This window comes from Canis lupus, chromosome 21 (assembly GCF_048164855.1).
Source record: "Canis lupus baileyi chromosome 21, mCanLup2.hap1, whole genome shotgun sequence".
NCBI classification, from domain to species: Eukaryota; Metazoa; Chordata; class Mammalia; order Carnivora; family Canidae; genus Canis; species Canis lupus.
Genome location: NC_132858.1, coordinates 46,755,222 through 46,775,663, shown reverse-complemented (window position 1 = coordinate 46,775,663; position 20,442 = coordinate 46,755,222). Strand labels below are relative to the sequence as shown.

At 39.0% G+C, this 20,442-nt stretch overlaps 1 protein-coding gene and 1 pseudogene across 2 annotated transcripts in view; one reads left to right on the top strand and one right to left on the bottom strand.

Moving 5' to 3' along the window:
• Window positions 1–20,442, bottom strand: part of SUGCT (succinyl-CoA:glutarate-CoA transferase) — a 714,296-nt gene that overhangs the window by 633,674 nt on the left and 60,180 nt on the right. The window lies entirely within an intron of this gene.
• LOC140613577 (ubiquitin-conjugating enzyme E2 L3 pseudogene) lies at window positions 14,013–16,277 on the top strand (annotated as a pseudogene).

The following is a 20,442-nucleotide window of genomic DNA, read 5'->3' as shown; positions in this document are numbered from 1 at the left end:
GGAGTCAAAACTTATATGCAGATTTTCAACTGCATGGGGTTCAATACCTCTAACCCCCACATTTCTAGGTCCACTGGATCTGAACTTTGTTTCTTTCTTTGCTCATTTTCTCATTTATAAAGTGTTTCCCAATGAAAATGATAGATTATGATCTACTAACGGACTTTATTTATTTATTTATTTATTTATTTATTTATTTATTTTCTCATCTGTCCCTGGAAAAGGCCTAAAACCAAAGACTAACCCAATGGCAATGAGCATTCCTACTACCCAGACTGTGGTCTCTAAATGCCATTTCCTACTAAAAGGAACTAGGATTCCATGGAGAAATGGTCGATTCCAGGATGGGGGAGGAAACATACAAAATTCACCTAGAATATCAGGTTATACCAGGATCAAGGAAGTGATCAAAGACTACTGGTCATGTCACAAAAATGCAGATGTCAACCTGAAAAGGCCCACTATGGCCAAAGATGAGATCATTTTGAGTATGAATAAAAATAATAGCTGCAACAGACTGAAACACATCAAATATGTGAAATTCTGAGAATCTATAATCATTATTTTTTTAAATCATCAGTCACCTTTGGAGGACAATAGGAAATAAATTCATTATTATGACAACTGGTAAATAAAGGGAATTTACATATATCTTGTCTTTACTAATTAAATACTAATCAAATAGTTGATGAGAGGATATCGATTTACAGAAATTTTCCAACCAACGTTTGAAGAAGCAACGGCAGAATTAGGATGTTATCATTTCATAATTCCTAAGGGATTTATTTATAGATCTAATCATCATCAATGGCTTCTAACATCACAAAAAGAGCAACAGCCAGCCGTTATGTGCCTCCTAGTAGAAATACACATCACCTTCTATGAAATAAAACCAAAAAAATCAAACCGAAATCTGAGCAAGCCTACAGATGTCAGTTTTTAAAGAAGAACAACAACAACGAAATTAAACATATGGGAATGTAATCAGCAAAAATCAAACAACTCAACAAGACAAACTGTTTTTGAAAGAAATAAGTTGCAAGAAAAAAAGAGATTGAGGAGGAACTATATAAAATAAAGAAGATTTCAGAAACATATCAATCAGTTGCAATGACTAGACTTCATTTGAATCCCAATTCAGAATAACAAACTGTAGGGATGCCTGGGTGGCTCAGTGGTTGAGCATCAGGTTGTGATCCGGGGCCATGGGATTGAGTCCCACATTGGGCTCCCCGTAGGGAGCCTGCTTCTCCCTCTGCCTATGTCTCTGCCTCTCGTGAATAAATAAATAAAATCTTAAGAAAAAAACTGTAAATAGAAAGAAGAGAACGGGGAAAATTTGAACAACTGCATATTTAATGATGGCAAGGAATTATAGTCATTTTTTTATTTACACGTGACATTGTGTGTTGATGCTTTAAAATGACCCCTTTTCTTTCGGATATATTCTGTAATATTTAGAAATGAGATGATATAAAATCTGAGATTTTCCTTTAAATAACAGGGGAGGAGAATATGTGATTTTAGACAAAATAAGATGGGTCGTGAAGTGATTTATGTGTACCTCAAGAACCATTATACTACTCTCTCTACTTCCATGTAACTTTAAATTTTTCTATATTAAATGTCAAAAAACAAAATTCAAATGATATGAAAATTTCATTTTGTACATCTAAAAATACACCAAGGAATATTAGTGCTGAAGGGTCGGGGGCAAAATTTCTTGCAGATTCTTCAAAGAATTCTTTACAGATGTGAAAGCTGAGTTCTACAGAAGTTAAGTGACTTGTCTAAAGTCACAAAGCCAATCATTAGCAAAACTAGACCAAACACTCAAGATTTCAGTTTCCCAGTCAGGTTCTCCCTCATCTGAACAGGAGAGTTTTATTCTATTCTGAAGAATCTTCTTAGCCACTTTCTATTTTAGACAATTAATTCAATAATAATAGTTAATATGTAAAGAGCACATGCTGTGTGCTGGGAACTGTGTTGGTGCTTTGTATGTGTAACTTCATTGCATTCTCACAAAAAGTACATGATGTATTTTAATTACTATTGAGGAAAATGAAATTTTGAGAGACTAAGTGCCTCACCCAAGGTCACACAGCTACTTACCATGATTCTGTAAGTAATCATCAAACTGTGGACACTCATTACTGTGTAACCACTCTTACAAAATATTTCCATGAGCATCAACGGTTCATACATTGTTCAAAGACCAAAAATGTAATATATTAATCATTAGGTTTGCTATCTCCATAACCTTTGAAATTAGACCCCTCACTCTATATCACAAAGAGGTAGTAAAACTGGTTGACTAATTGTATACCACCTAAAGCATCTGAAATATAATACTAATAAGCATATGTTCCTAGTCAGAAAGGGTAAATAAATTTGTAAGTTAAACAATATTCTGCAATGTGGCAAAAGCATACTAAGCAAAATACAAAATAAAAAAAACTTTACACCATTATCTGTCTTTATCACAGAATTATCACTTTGTTTTACAAAATCCAATTTGATGATATTAATATACAAAAGTATTGTTGTTTAAGAATTGTTTCTTCTGCATTAGTTTCATTTTCCCCAACTAGTTAACATAACAATAAGCACACAGTAAGCACTTAATGAACATTTGTCATCTGACTGATGCATATTTTTGTATTTTATAGTATTTCATGTATGCTTATGATATTCTTCACATAAACTATCAAAATAAATGTTTTTATAGGATTGACAGGAGTTAGGGATAATAGAGTATCATGGTCTTGTCTTTAATACGCACAATATTTTGGGGCATCTGTGTGGCTCAGTCGGTTAAGCGCCTGCTTTGGCTCAGGTCATGATCCCATGGTCCTGGGAATACGTCCCGCATGGGGTTTCTTGTTTAGCGAGGAGTTTGCTCTTCCCTCTCACTCTGCCTGCCACTCTGCCTACTTGTGCTCTCTCTCTGTCAAATAGGTGAATAAAATCTTTTTTAAAAAAAAAGATACATACATGTATATATTATATATACACACATACACACACGCACAATGTTTTTTATAGAAAAGTGATTAAAACTCTTCAATATTTCCATCATACAACTGGAATCTACAATTTCAAAGACTTTCATGATCATGTCAATGCATCCTGCTAAAAGTGAATTTAAGTACACTACAGTCGTGAACATACACACACACACACACACACAAACACACACAAATTATCCTAAATCCCAGAAGACTTATTCAAGTAGAGAAGGAAAAACACAATCAAACCAAACTTATATAATGAAAATAAATTGTAGAATTTGTCCTGAAATTAAGAATTCAAATATATTTTCGGGGGATCTATTCTAAAGAAATTCTATTAGCAGTTATATCTATATCCCAAGAGTCAACATTTTCTATAAGACAAATGCAGCTCACATTCTGACAAATGCCCCATAAAATCATCAAAGAAAAAACAGAATTACTATTGCTATATGGTTTTCATTTTCAGGTACAAAAATCAAATTTTAAAATGTCAGAAATATAAAACATACTCTGTGAGTAGAAAAGAAAATAAAAATTCAGCCAGACTCTCACATAAAACCAATTCCCTATAGCTAGATTCCCACACCCCAAATAGCAGCACTACGTCAGACTGTGAAAGAACATTCTAGGCAAAGAACATAAAAATGTTCAGTACTGACCTCTTTTGAGAGACTAAACATCATCTCAAATGAAATCCAGATAAATGGATAACTCAACTGAGTAACAAATTAACAAGAATCACCTTTAGCCTTCTTTCATTGCCAAGGGAAAAATATTCAATTAAGTACAGTCTACATCTTTATTTAATAGAGATCAATGAAACAAAAGATAGCAAATAAAATCCAGTAATCCTTGAACTGCCCAAAGTTGGGAGAAATTAAAAGTTTTTCTGCAGACTTCTGTAATGTTTCCTAAACAAGGAAATACATAGTACTATGTATGTGTATACAACGAATCCAAAAGCAAGGAAGAACAAGAGATCAGGAGCATATACTATGTAATGGTGCTGCTGAAAATAATCACATGTAGAATAAACTGATAGAAACTTTAAAAAAGTTTGCAGTTATGAGCACATCTAGTGCTCAGACCTTGGTTTTTAAATATCATTCTCCATTCAATGGAACCAAGGTTCCTTGGAAAGAAATGGTCAATTCTGGGACTAGGACAGAGGAGGAGAGGGGACTCAAAACAGGATAACCTAGAACCTAAACCTAGAATATTTCAGGACAAAAATTTAGAAAGTCTTCAAAGAAAGGTGAGGACATATTAAAAGGACACACGGAACATCCTGAAGGTATTCCCACTGCCTGAATCTGGGGCTATTTAAGCAACAAAATAAATAATGATAATCCTAATTAAAGGATTGTCTGAATAAAATGTGAATACAAGAGTCAACACTGATATAAATAAAGGAAAAGGGAAACTCTTCTCTGGTGTAGAAAGAGACACTTTTGAACCTCTTATCGGGTTCATAAAAAGTATAGATAGGGCAGCCAGGGTGGCTCAGTGGTTTAGCGTCACCTTCAGCCCAGGGCGCAATCCTGGAGACCCGGGATCAAGTCCCACGTCGGGCTCCCTGCATGGAGCCTGCTTCTCCCTCTGCCTGTGTCTCTGCCTCTCTCTCTGTGTGTGTCTCTCATGAATAAATAAATATTTTTTAAAATATAGATAATTAGCTAGATAGATAGATAGATAGATAGATAGATAGACAGATAGATACAGAAAGAAGGATAAAACAAAAGCATTTGTATATCCAAGTCCATGGGAAAATAAACCTATAAGTAATGAGTGCTCACACACACCTGAACACCACTGAACCTGCCCCTGTGCATGAGGAAGGAGAGGAAGCTAAAGAGGTAGAGGAGGAGGGGAAGGTGGGAGCAGCAAAGGAGGAACAGCTACCATTTCCTGAGCACTTCCTTGTAATAACCCTATACTAACCCTTATAATAACCCTTTCTTAGAATAACCCTGAAATTTACAGATGAGAAAGTTGCACTTGAGAAGGTTAAGTAACTTACCCAAAGCCACATAAGTAGTAAATGACAGAGCCAACATTTTAACCCAGTCCACCATGGAGGTGATGACGCCCCCTGCTCTCTTTGCCCTGCTTTGATCCAGTAGTTCCACCTTTATCTGTGTTAGGCTTCTACAGAAGATATTTGAAGAAAAGGCTAAAGAACTCTAAAACACTCTATTACACTATTCTCCCTCCCAGTATTCCTAGACATCTCCCTAAACCTGCAATGACAGTATCACTTGTGAAGAACAAGACCAAGGTGGTAGAGAGGTCAGGACAAGCTAGACCCACTGCCTTAAAGCAAAACCCCGGGCAGGAAAAGAACATCCACCACGGTGCTCAAACCCCAAACAGGAACCTGGAGAGTCATTTCATTTCTAGTAAATCAGTTACAGCATTTTATTCTAGTATTGATTCGATAAGTATCTACTGAACACCTACAAATGTGTAAACATTACTTTCAAGAAAACCTGTAGCATTTAAGAAAAACCCTTGGTGTCCGATCATAACAGAATCCAAATCCATGTAGCTTCCCCATTTGCTAAGCATAGTTTCTAACACATCCATGGTTGGGCAAATGCTGGAAGGGGTGGAGGAAAATGAGAAGAGGTACGGTCAGTAGGAAATGTCTTACTATCGTGGTGATCTAGACTTGGCAGGGATTAAAAGCCTACTTGTTTCAGAGAGTAGTTTAATGGCTTCTTCAAAGACCTCCCCTACTCCATCAGTGGGGGGTCTCTCACTTCCAGGGTCTCTTTACCCTGAAGAATCTCTCTCTTTCCCAGCTAATCACTTACGTTCCCTCCTCAGCCCCAGACATTATCAGTACACCACCAGCTTCCTTCTTCTACCCTCTTGGACAGGATCTAAAGCAATAACACAGTGTTTTTCTCTTTCTCACTCTAATCCACAGGAAATATTGGTAAGACCACAGTGGCTCCCAAACCACAGGCCTCCAGACATCCTCTGTCTCCCTAAATATCTCAGGCATGAATCACATATCAATCCACTTATCTACCAAGCTCCAGGGAACAAACACCAAATCCTCCCAGAGGTCCCATTCAAGGTCCTTTCCTTTGGTTTAAGATTATGAAATTGCAGAACTACTTCTTTTGAAAGTAGTGTTTGAAAGTAAGTGTTGGATTAAAAGTTCTTTTTAATTTAAAAATGATCATGGAAATGCACCAAATATTATCATAATACATATTATCTCAGAGTGGTGGCATTGTAACTCATAATTATTTTCTTTTTATGGTCCTCTATTTTCAGAATTTCCCACAGTAAACATTTATCACTTTTGTGACTGACAAAAAGCAACAGTAAATATTTTAATTAAAGAAAAACACAGATAATATAAATAGCTGGCTTATTCTACAATCAGATGTCTAATGAACAATAGTTTCAAAGTATACCTCCCAACATTAAAGAAAAGCTGCTTATTTTTTTTTTCTAAGTGCATGGCAAATGTCAAGAGGAGATCTAACCATACTCATATCTATAGTATTTCCACCAATGGTCAAGACATTGACTCAAAAAAAAAAAAAAAAAAATTGCCCAGTTACTGTATCCCTACTACGAAACTATGGTTTCATGTCAATAAACTTATCTTCCTCATTATTTGAGCTAAACTCATATTAGTAAGAATTACATTTTCTTTCAAGAATCCAAACAAAGGCAAAAGAAGAGGATTCCAAACATTCTGTGTCATGGGGGAGTCGGCCCAGGTTCAACATTTTTCTGTGGATAATCCAAAAATAAATAATTCAGAATTTACCATGCTGGAATAAGAAACCAAGGTGAGCCTAACATTATTTTGTAGGAAATAGGTATTTCTATTTATTTATGGAACTGTGCCAGGAATAGAACACTTCCCAATTTTTATGAGAAATTACTGCATAGAAAGTATTCTGTATTGCAGCCCTCAGTTAAATGTCCTTGATGAAGTGATTAGAGACTTTCAGATTTTGTCATCTCCACATGCAACTTCGATTAAGCAGTTTAGTTCCTTCCTCCATCATCACTCAGGGACTATCACTTGGCCTGATGGTCCGATAGCCTGAAAGTACTTGGTAACAGACTTATCACAAAATTGTGAACCGAAGCCAAGTTTCCTTCTGACACAGTCAAGCTCCAAAGCCAGCTTTATGTTTTTAATTAATACTATCTTTGCACCAGATGTAAATAAATATGTGCAACACTCTGGGAATATCATTAGAGCCAGATGAAATATCAGGGTTCTTCTAACTTCTGAGTTAACAGGGCAGCAGACATCCAGGCCAGTAGGCTTTCTCTCAACATCCCATCAAAATACCTATGGAGACATATAGTAAAGATCAAAACTGGGGGTGGGGGAAAGAAAGAAAAACTTTGAAGAGAAGATAACATCACGAACAACGTTTAGCGGAGAATTTCCACTAAAAGCATCACTGGTACAAAGGATTAAGAAGCACATTCTTGAGTGATATATCACATGCGTCCTATTCTGAACCAGAAACATACAGCCACCTTCAAATAAATGGGGGGGAAAAGGGGGTTTTTTTTCCCCACATGTTCCTATGCTAACAAAAACCAGCCAGAGATTAGGGTAGACTTTCTTGTCTTTACAAGGTCCTAATTAATTAATTGATACTTTTTATGAGGCAGTAAACAAAAGAATTAGAATTCTAAGCGGAAAAGTTTGGTCAAAGGGATTTTTTTTAACAAGGTCCCTTTTAATTTCTACATTAAGGTATTATCTGCAATGGTTTCTTTCAGTCCTTTGCAGATAAGGACTTTTTAATTCTTTACTTTTGTTTTATTGTGTCTGCTTAATGTTTGCTTTAAACATGCAAACAGCAGTCACCACCCCTACAACCAACATGCCTGGTGTAGAGAGGTTTACCCTTGGAAAATCTCCACAGAAATGACCTGGTCCCTCTGCCTCTCAAAGAGACTAGGGGCCCCGATGCATATAACTGAGATGAATGATCATCCAATGACAATTAATGAACAGCATCCAGTTATAAACCTTTTTTTGTTTGTTTGGAATACTGGAAGCCAGGTCCTGCATAGGACCATCTAATACTTCTATCTAATAGAAATATTACTACCACAAAGTAGCACATATGCATAGTTCCCTGAAGAGTAAAATAAGCATTTTCTCCTTTCACCCTTTTCTTTTAAATTGTGTGAACTGTCCTCTTGGAATGAAACTCCCTAAGCATGTATGACCAACTCAAGGAACACTAGTGACAGTTTTTCAAGTCTACCTTTTTCCAGAAGGATTATCACATAGCAAGTGGCCAAATATCTCTGTCGACAACTGCAAGATTTTCCAAGAGTACTCTGATACAGTCCGTAATTCTAGAATCCATATACTGCATATCTATAAAAAAAAAAAAAAAAAACACGAAAGATTTCCAGAACTAGAATTTGGGTCTTCCATCAGTCCCATTCACTTTTCTGTTTCTATAACCAATCAAATTCCTACGAAATCTTAGCACAAAACAGAAATTTCATAAGGATTGGTAGATGGACAGGACACTGGGATGCTTTGATACCTGAGCAAAAGCTGTGTGAACAGGAGTGAAAACAAGAATAAATCTGGAAGCAATCTAGGATTGGGAAGTTGGCTGGGTATACAGTGGAGGAGACTACACATGGGATCTGTGGCCCTAGCTTAATCAAACTATTAGGCAACAAAAGCAAAAGACTAAAAAACCTCAATGCAGCAAATCTCTAGCTAAATTCAGACATGGATTCTATAAACAATCAGCCACGCAACGTAGTGTTGAGAGACGAGAGACACGAGCATTCAAGTGGAAGAGCGCTCCACCAGGAATATCCTGGCATGTGGCCTCCCAGCTGCTCTGTCATTATTCTCTCCTTCTTACAGAAAGAGGGTACAAATAAATTACAACACCCTTCTGAAGCAAGTTTAGCCAGCTTGTCCCATCATGCTTCATTTTTTTTTAGTTTAAGTACAATTGACACACAATGTTATATTAGTTTCAGGTGTACAACACAGTGACTTGACAATCTGTACATTACTCAGTACTCACCAGGTCAAGGGTAGTCACCATCTGTCACCATCCAACATAATTAAAATATTATTATGTTCCCTATACCGTGCTTTTCATTTCTGTGAGTTAGTGTTTTATAACTGGAAGTCTGTATCTCTTAATCCTTTTCATCTATTTCACCTATACCCGACCCACCTCCCTTCATGCTTTCTTGCAACTAAAAAAAAAGAAAAGTATTTTAAAACATTTTTGTTACTAAAACAAGAAAGCAGAACGGGCCTTTCCTATCGATAGAAATTTTAAGTAAATCTCATTTTTTACCATAATCTCTGTCCTACTAAAGGTTATTATAGCCAGCTCTTTCCTAAAAGGTTTGGCCAGTGGGTTGCAGTCTCCTCCACTTACTAATAGAGAAAGAGCTGTTCCAAAATGCAGAGCCATTTATAACATAAAAGCTCCAAACCCTCAGCTATCTCTAAATAGTCTTTGCATCTGATGAGAAGAAATCAATGGCACACAAAACTCTTCGACTAGTTATTGTTTGTTGGCATCCTAAAAGTTCTGCATCATTGTAGTTAAAAACATCAGCATATAACATAGCCCAGAAAAAGGGAGACATCTCTAATTTTGATTGACCCTAAAATATCTGCCCATGCTAGAAACTTTGGGTATCTTTCTCAGTCCTTTATCTTGTTCCCCACATCATCTAGGCCTATTGACCCCTGAATTATCTCTTAGATGTACACATTCCCTCATCTCCATGCAACCTTTCTATTTTAAGTCTCCACGTAGACCAAAATATGCCTTTTGAAGAACATCACTGTAACCTCAATCTCGACTCCCCCTCCACAGTTCTGACATACTAGGAGGCATAGTTCGGGTTTCCAGGCACAGATAGTGAGCCCAGGCATCAAAATTTCTCTCTCCCCATTCTAACAGAAATAACAAAAGAACTACAAAAACGGGGAAAATCTGTGTCTGTGGCCTCCAAATTATTAGGAACTTCTGTTAGATACAATTCAAATGGGATTAGGTTGCACACAGGAGTGTTCTCAAGTGTAGATATGTAACTCACACTTGTAAGCTTCATTTCCTCACAGGAAAGCAACAGTAAAGAGTATGTAGTGGTAAAGGTAGACCAGCAAGACTGCCTGGTTCAAAGTCTAGCTCCACTGCTTACTAGTAGAGCGAATCTGGGCAAGTCACTGGACCAGCAGAGCAATCCTGGGCAAGTCACTGGACCAGTAGAGCAATCCTGGGCAAGTCACTTAACCAGTGGAGCAGTGCTGAACAAGTCACTAGACCAGCAGAGCAATCCTGGACAAGTCACTGGACTAGCAGAGAGACCCTGGACAAGTCCCTGAACCTCACTGTGCCTCAGTTCTCTCTCTCTCTCTCTCTCTCTGTCTCTCTCTCTCTCTGTCTCTCTCTCTCTCTTTTTTTAAGATTTTATTTACTTATTCATGAGAGACACAGAGAGAGAGAGAGAGGCAGAGACACAGGCAGAGGGAGAAGCAGGCTCCATGCAGGGAGCCTGACGTGGGACTTGATCCTGGGTCTCCAGGATCACACCCTGGGCTGAAGGCGGCGCTAAACCGCTGCACCGCCAGGGCTGCCCAGTTCTCTCTCTTAAAAATTATGAATAACAGAAGTGACTTCATGGGGTTGTTGTAAAAATTGTATCAGCTAATATGTATACAGTGACAAACAGTACTTAACATTCTGTATGCTCAATAATTGCTATTATTATCCCACTACAATGTAAACTCCATGAGGGCAGGAATTTTTCTCTGTTTTGTTCATTGCCAAGTTTCCAGGGATAGAAAGGCCTCGAAGGAGGGAGAAGGGTCATGGGAGAATGTTTGCACTATACCAGTAAGTGTTTCCCCAACAGATGTGACTTGGAATGAACTTTTCAGAAGGAGAAGGCATATATCTTAAGAGTCAATAACAAAATGGTTCTGTTTGGTTCAAACAGTGCTGTTTCATGTTCTCACCAGGCCACTTACTACATGGAATCAGCTTAAAATTTTGTAAAAATGGAGGTAATATCCATCCACCTCACAAAACTACCTTGAGATGATATATATTAAAAAAACACTTAGTTGCAGGACTAAGGCAAAGAAAATACAGGATGAGCATGTCCTGGTACCAGAAAGTAATGTTTAAAAAAAGGGAGGAGAAGGTGGAAAAGCTGGAGGAGAGGGAGAGACAGGAAGGAGAGAGAGAGCAACAGAGAGGAAAAGATAGGAAAGATGGAGACATGTCGGAAAGACACAGAATTCAATCTGAAAGTGCAACCCATAGCAAAAGCTGGACCCATTTTAGCAGCAAAATAACAATAGCAACTGACTATAAACAAATGAATGAGGCATATATGCATTGGTCCATGCTGACTTGAATGAGTAAACAAATAAATGAGGAAGAATGGACAAATCTTCCTTTCAGAATAATCACAAGTATCTGTAGATACTACCTCCCTGCCCCCAGAAGGTATAGTTTAATTCCCCTTTGCTTGAGAGTACGCTGAGCTTAGTGACTAGCTTCCCAAGAACACAGTATGGAAAGGGAAAAGTAGGGACACCTGGGTGGCTCAGTGGTTGAGCAACTGCCTTTGGCCAAAGTCCTGATCCTGGGATCACAGGAGCCTGCTTCTCCCTCTGCCTGTGTCTCTGCCTCTCTCTCTGTATCCCTCATGAATAAATAAATAAAATCTTCAAAAAAAAAAAAAAAGGAAAGGGAAAAGCAGTGAATTTATAATGAAAAGATGGCAGACACCATCCTAACCAGGTGATCAAAGTTGACATACATCATCAGTAATGGGTCACGTAGATATTGTGTACTCTGACATGATGCCACGACAAGGGCATTTCACCTCTGTGCTGTGCTTCCCCAAAAGCCCATCACCCCAGTTTCATCATATGAAAACATCAGATAAACCCAAAGGGAGGGATGTTCTATGAAACATCTAACAAGCCCTCTTTGAAAGTGTCAAGGACCTAAAAACAAAGCCTGAGGACTATGAGAGATTGGAGAACTTTAAGGAAACATAGTAACTATACGCAATGCAATATACTGGAATGGATTCCCGGACAGAAAAAAAAGACCTGAGTGGAATCATTGGTAAAATCTGAATGAAGTCTGGAGTTTAAAATATCATATCAATGTTAATTTCTTAATTTTGGCAAATGTATCATTGTTATATGAGATGTTAGCATTAGAGAAAGTTGGGCAAAGACCATATACGAACTCTCTGTACTATCTCTGCTCCTTTCCTGTCCATCTAAAAGTATGCCAAAAACGAATTTTTAAAGGATTTATCATATCCTTAACACACAGCACCAGTAAGTGTTAGAAAATAAACAGAGCACCTAAGATGGAGAGAAAAAAGGGCTGGAGCCCAGTGGTCTGGAACAGATTGGCTCCAGCTTGGGCAGAATCCCTAGAGGCTTTCTCTTGGTAGATCACATTTGGTGGAAACCAGTGAGCCTCAGAAGCAACAGAACATAGGGACGGCCAGACAGGGCAGCAGGACTGGAAAGCTTCAGGCAACGGCTCAGATTATATGTGACAAAAATCACTGTCCTCTCTCCTGTCCTCCTCCCCCTGCTACCTCCACTAACTTCTAAGGTTATCAACCCTAGCTGCACATTTGAATTACCTGGTGAACATCTAATATATATATATATGCCAGGTCTCGCCCTACCCTCCCTGAGATTCTGACTGAATGGGGTGAAGCCTGGCATCAGTATTTTTTAAATGATTTCAGGTAATGCTAATGTGCACCCAGGGTTAAGAACTGCTCTCTTAGGGACACCTGGGTGGCTCGGCTCAGGTCATGATCCCAGGGTCCTGGGATCGAGTGCCCCATCGGGCTCCCCGCAGGGATCCTGCTTCTCCCTCTGCCTGTGTCTCTGCCGCTCTGTGTGTGTCTCTCATAAATAAATAAATAAAATCTTAAAAAAAAAAAAAAGAATGCCAGTGTGATGGGTTCAGTGAGCACTGTGGTCAGGAATATACAAAAGATGAGGCCGTAGATATAGGTAGGGTCCTACAGCCCACAATGAGGGGTTTGGATCCTGATCCATGTGCAATGGGAAGGTTTTTGAGGGAGCCATGTGAGGGTGTAAAGCAGGAAAGTAACATGATCTTTGCAGTCACTCTGCTGCTGTTAGGAGGACAAAGGAGCAGAAGCAGGGACAAGTAGGGACACTACTGAAACTTTCTGGGCTGAGATGAGGTAGCTTAGACAGCCTGAAAATCTGAATTTGCATTTATCTGAAAGCCAACCAGTGAAATGCATCATAGCTAAATCAAAAACAATCTATGAACTAAAAGGCATTTCTCTTTTTTTTTTAAGTTTTTTATTTATTTATTTTAGAGAGAGAAAGAGACCGCATGAGCAGGGGGAGAGGCAGAGGGGAGAGGGTGAAGCAGACTCCCCACTAAGCAGAGAGGCCAATGTGGGGCTAAATCCCAGGACCCTGAGATCATGACCTGAGGCAAAGGCAGACGCATAACTGACTGAACCACCCAGGTGCCCCTAAAAGATATTTCAATTCAAGGTCAAACCAGCACTATAAGAGATCTAATAATCTTCTAAGGTTTTAGGACTTTATTATATAGGACCTAAAGCATAGGCTATTTTTCAAAACAAAGACAGCAGCAGAGGGTTGGCTAATATTCTCACAGATATATGTTTTCTTTGAGAATTTTGAATTTTGTATTTTTCAATTCAATAACAACCACCCCAAAAAATAATCAACACCAACGTGTTCTAGTCATCTAATTGACAACTTCATAACTAAGCACTAAGCATGATATAAGTGTTTACAGCCAAGTTTGTTCCAAATGAAATCCAAATGTCATGGTGCACTGTTCAAAACAAGATGTTGCAGGAATTTCAAAGAAGGAAAACACTGGGGAAATGGCACCTGCATAGCTGCATTAAGTACCATATTCCTTCTGTGAGTAGATGAACAACACAGATCTTAACTTTGTGCCAACTTATGACTGTGCAGTAGCAAGTGAGTGTGGAGACAAAACCACAAAGGACTTTTACCATCACCAATGCCAGCAATCAGTGCAAACGTCCATAACGCCTCATTGCTAACCTCAGGTTTGCTCTACTACAATTTTCAGTTCATATAAGTAATACATATACCTAGTTTATTCTTTTTAAGATTTTATTTATTTGAGAGGGGGAGTGAGAGAGAGAGAGAGTACACGAGTGCTGGGGAGAAGCAGACTCCCCACTGAGAAGGGAGCCTGACTCAGGACTCAATCCTAGGACCCCAGGATCATGATCTAAGCCCAATTAAGACACTTAACCCACTGAGCCACCCAGGCATCCCTGCTCTGTTGAACCTCAGGTCTTCCTTCACTACTACTGAATTATTAATTTAATTGTTATCTAATTATTACTATTCCCCTATTTTGATGGAAAACATCCTTCAGTAGCTTCCAGAGAAAATATGCAAAGAAGTAAAACTCCTGAATTTGAGTAAAACTTACATATCTGAAAATCTTTATTCTACTCTTAATACTTGATTTTTCTGGGTGTGGAATTCAACGTTAAATACCATTTTACATTAAAATGTGGAAGGTTTCCTTCCAGTAGATCAAGATAATTAATTGTATTATCCAAATCTTCCAAATTATTAATGATTTTTTTTGGGGGGGGGGCTCTTTGTCTTATCAATTACTGAAAAAGATGTATTAAAACCTTCAACTATTGGGACGCCTGGTGGCTCAGCGGTTGGGCACCTGCCTTCGGCTCAGGTTATGATCCTGGGATCCGGGGTCGAGTCCCACATCGGGCTCCCTGCAAGGAGCCTGTTTCTCCCTCTACCTGTGTCTCTGCCTCTCTCTCAGTCTGTGTCTCTCATGAATAAATAAATAAATCTTTAAAAAATAAAATAAAATAAAATCTTCAACTACAGGGGAGGCCTGTGTGGCTAAGGTCATGATCCCAGGGTCCTAGAACTGAGCCCGACTCAGAGTTGGGCTCCCTGCTTAGTGGGGAGTCTGCTTCTCCCTCTTCCTCTGCTGCTCCCCCTGACTAGGCTCTCTTGCACTGTCTCTCTCAAATAAATAATCTTTTTAAATCTTTTAAAAAATATCTTCAACTGTAACTTGTGAATTTATGTTTTTCCTTATAGTTTTGTCAATTCCTATGTATTACGAGGCCATATCATTTGCGGTATATATCTTTAGAACTATCAAACTTCTCATGAATTATCTTAAAAACCATGTGAATCATAAGCCATAAATCTTTATCAAGTATCCTTTATTTTAAGAAGGCTTTCTGCTTTAAAATCTATTGTTTAGTATTAACACAGCTTCACCAGCTTTTTTTAATGTTTATGTGCTACATTATTTTCCAGCTTTTTGTTCTCAACTTTTCTAAATTACTTTGTTTTACATGTGTCTCATAAGTGGGGCACCTGGCCAGCTCAGTCAGTAGGGCATATGGCTCCTGATCTTCAGGTCGTGAGTTCAAGCTCCACCCTAGGTGTGGAGCCTACTTTAAAAAAAGAAAAAAAAAAAAAAAAAAAGAGGTATGTCTCATAAGCAACATTTAGTTCAAGTGTGTTTTTTAAATTAGGTCTGACAATCCTTGATATTAGCTGAGTATGTTAATCTATTTATATTGAAAGCAATTGTAGAGCAGCACCACATCTAAGACAGCGGCCAGCAGGAGGCTGATGAAAGAGCTTAAAGAAATCTGCAATGTAGAATGAAAAACTTGGGTAACATCCAGGTCGATGAAGCTAATATATTCACTTGGCAAGAGCTTACTGTTCCTGACAAACCTCCATACAATAAGGGGGCCCTCATCATCAAAATCAACTTTCCAACAGGGTACCCATTCAAACCACCCAACATCATGTAGAACAAAGATCATCCCAACAATGATGAAAGGGGGCAGGTCTGTCTGGTAATTAGTGCTGAAAACTGGAAGCCAGCAACCAAAATGAACCAAGTAATTCAGTCTCTCGTAGCACTGCTGAACGACCCCCAGCCCGAGCACCCACTGCAGGTTGGCCTCACTGAAGAATACTTTAAGGACCGTGAAAAATTCTGTAAGAATGCTGAAGAGTCTACAGAAAATATGAGAAGCCACCGACCCCAGCGAGTGTATGTGGGGAGCCCCAAGCAGTGCACTCAGACATCCACCAAAGCAGGACTCTGGAAAACTAACAGGTACCGCTGCCGGGTGTTTGCTCAGGGGAGTTAGTCATTTTCTAATCTTTTCTTAATCAGAAGTAGTCTAGGGAAGGATTTATTTATTTTTTTTTTAATTTATTTATGATAGTCACACACAGAGAGAGGGAGAGAGAGGCAGAGACACAGGCAGAGGGAGAAGCAGGCTCCATGCACCGGGAGCCCGACGTGGGACTCGATCCCGGGTCTCCAGGATCACGCCCTGGGCCAAAGGCAGGTGCCAAACCGCTGCGCTACCCAGGGATCCCTAGGGAAGGATTTAAAAGTCAAGATGTTCTAGTTCTGCTTTTTGTTTTAAAAATCACTTCTTCAATCTACTTTGAAAGAATGGTGTTTCTTTTCTGGTCCAAATTGATCCAAAATCTTCAATTTACATTTAGCCCTAAAGGTTAAAAAAATAAAGGGGGGGAAAAAGGTTGTGGTTCCCTTTCTTCCTCGGCCCTTGCAAACTCTCACTTTCTTGCATTTGGTCTCTCTTTCACTCATTCACTTCCCCAGACCCTTCTCTGCAAAGGAGAAGAGACAGCTCCTAGCCATTCTGGTAGCTTCTCTGCTCCCTTTCGCACTGCCCAGTGTAGGAATTGGTTCAAACTGTTCTGGCTCCAACTTATAATGTCCTTTTTAAAAAATGTAAAAACAGGGACATCTGGGTGGCTAACTGTCTTGAGTGTCTGTCTTCTACTCAAGGCACGATCCTGGGGTCTTGGGATGGAGTTCCCCATCGGGCTCCCCGACACAGAGCCTGCTTCTCCCTCTGCCTGTGTCTCTCCCTCTCTGTGTCTCTCATGAATAAATAAATAAAATCTTTTTTAAAAATGTAAAAACAAGAAAACCATACTCACCACCCCCACCACCTCCCACTCACCACCAAAAAAAAAACAAAAAACAAGAACCAAAAACCAAAAGCCATGAAAAAGGAGACCCGGTTCTTACGTAAAACTCTGGCTGGTGTTACAATAACATTGGCTAAGTGAGGCAAACCCTAATGCCTGTGTGCCCCACTGACCTCTCACCTGACCTGGCCTGCTTGGGGGAAACCCAGGCCTGCAGCGACCCCAGGGGATGGCCTACCCATCAGAAGATGCTGTGCACTTGTGCGAGGAATTTCTCGCCAGAGAGGCTCCTGAGAGCAAAGGTTGACACTCCTCCCTGCAGGCACTGTAGGAGATGGGCTGGTCATTGCAGACAACGCCGACATCAGAATGTCCATGTGAAATACCGGGTTCACCTGTCATCTGAATGTGCCACAGAGCTGGCTGTCCCAGGTCCCCAGGGTAGTGCAGCACAGCCCCACCACGACCCTCCCTCGGCACAGTCTGACCCTGTGCGGGGCTAGAACCTGCTGGCCATAGCCTACACCAGCCTGGGGTTGCCGGCGCCCTGGGGTCCCTTCCTTCAGAGTAGCCCATCAGCCCAGGAACAAGAAGGTCTTCCCCTCTCCCTCTGGACTCACAGCCTCTGCAGAGGTAAGCGCCACTTGAAGTTCACTCAGTAATATGCTTTACATGTGTTTTATATACTGTTTTGAGTACCTTTTTTCATAGAAATAAAAATTGACCCAGAATTTATCATCAGAAAAAGAAAAAAAAGAAATAACTGTATCTTCTACTTGAGTTTAAGTCCTCTCTCATCTCCTAATGTGCTTTCTATCTATCCCAACTGTTCCAATATGGGGTTTTTTTGGTCTCTCCTCTCTTTTCTTGGATAGATTGCAGATCTGTTGTCATTCTTTATCCCCTGCATTAGTTTAGAAGTTATGCCTTCTTATCTATTTTTTTAGTTGTCTTTTATATTTTCTTATCCTAGAAAATGTAATATTGATCCTTGGAATTATCTTTACCTCTATCCTTCCTCCTCCTGAATATACAAACATGAGAACACTCTTACTCCCTCCTGACTTATTTGCTATTGTCATGTACATGTGTATGTGTTATACATACTATATATTAATGTATATGTATATGCTTACATGTTTTTAATACCCATGCATTATGCTTTATAGAGTCAGGGTTTATTTAGATTTAGCCATCTAGGATCATTTTTCTTTTGAAGAATTGCCTTTAGAGGCCTAATGGCTTCTTTTTGGTATGAGTTTGCTACTAAAGAATTCTCTCAGTGTACTGTTGGAAACGTCTTTGTCTTCATCATTTTTGAAGAATATTTTCATGATTAAAGAATGTGTAATTGACAGTTATTTTATATCAGCCCCTCGAAAAATATTTGTCCACTATTCCCTACCTTCCAATGTTGCTATTAAGCCAACTGTCAAACAACTCCCATTCCTTTGACAATAATCTGTCTTCCCCCTTCCCTTTAGCTAATATTCTTTATTATTGACTTTGTATAGTTTTGCTCTGATATGCCTCATTGAGGATTTCTTCCCTATTTGTCCTGCTTCAGTTTATAGTGACTCTTCTCAATCCACACACTCACTTTATTTCTTCATCTGAAGCTGGTTTCAGAGGATGACACAAGACTCAAAAGTTGAGCCACTAAATGAAAGGGCCTGTGTCCTAGGATGATTATATCAGTGCAAAGCCCCTTCTAACTCATACTATCCATAACACAAGAAAGAAATAAACTATTGGACAGCCACATGTAGGAGAATGAAACTGGACCATTTTCTTACAACATACACAAAAATAAACTCAAAATGGATGAAAGACCTAAATGTAAGACAGGAATCCATCAAAATCCTAGAGGAGAATAGAGTCAGGAATCTCTTTGACCTAGGCCACAGCAACTTCTTGCTACACACATCTCCAAAGGCAAGGGAAACAAAAGCAAAAATGAACTATTGGGACTTCATCAAGATAAATAGCTTCTGCACAACAAAGGAAACCAAAAGACAATCTACAGAATGATAGAAGATATTTGCAAATGTCTCATCAGATAAAGGGTTAGTACCCAAGATCTATAAAGAATTTCTCAAACTCAATAACCCAAAAGACAAATAATCCAGTCAAGAAATGGACAGAAGATATGAGCAGACATTTCTCCAAAGAAGACATATAAATGGCCAACAGACTATTGAAAAAAGGCTCAATATCACTCGGCATCAGGGAAATACAGATTAAGATACCACTTCACACCAGTTAGAATGGCTAAAATTAAGTCAGGAAACAACAGATGTTGGTGAGGATGTGAAGAGAGGGAACCTTCTTACACTACTAATGAAAATGCAAGCTGGTACAGTCACTCTGGAAAACAGTATGGACGTTCTTCAAAAAGTGAAAAATAGAGCTACCCTATGACCCAGCAATTGTACTACCAGGTATTTATCCAAAGGATTAAAATGTAGTGATCCAAAGGGGCACCTGCACCCCAATATTCATAGCAGCACTACCCATAATAGCCAAACTGTGAAAAGGTCCCAGATGTCCACTGACGGATGAATGGATAAAGAAGATGTGGTGTATATATACAATGGAATATTACTCAGCCATCAAAAAAAAGAGAAATCTTACCATTCGCAATGATGTAACTAGAGGGTATTATGCTAAGCAAAATAAGTCAATCAGAGACAGACAATTATCAAAGAATTTCAGTTGTATATTGAATTTAAGAAACAACAGAGGAGCAGAGGGGAAAGGAGGAAAAAATAAAATAAGACGTAATCAGAGGGAGAGGCAAACCATAAGACTATTGATTACAGGAAACAAACTGAGGGTTGCTGGAAGGGAGGTGGGTTGGGGGAATGGGGTGACTGGGAGATGGGCACTAAGGACAGCACTGATGTAATGAGCACTAGGTATTGTATGCAACTGATGAATCAATGAACTCTAGCTTTGAAACTAATAATACACTATATGTTAATTAATTTAATTTAAATAAAATAAAATTTATAATTAATTAATTAAAAGAAAGAAAGAAACTATTATTAAGTCATTGAGATTTGGGACTTACTAGAGCAGTTTACCTACCTACCCTTACCAATATAGTATCCTTCCAGCTGCTCAGGCAAAAAACTTAGGAGTCATCCTTGATTCCTTTCTTTCTCCTGCATTCCATATCTGATCCTTCAACGAATTCTGTCCATTCTAACTTGAAAGTAAGTCCAGAATCTGACCACTTCCACTACTATCCTCCTGGTCCAAAGCCATCAGCCTCTCACATGCGGCTCCTTCTTAATTGGTCTCCTTAACGCTTTCTTTCAAGCACAGATCAGATTATATCAT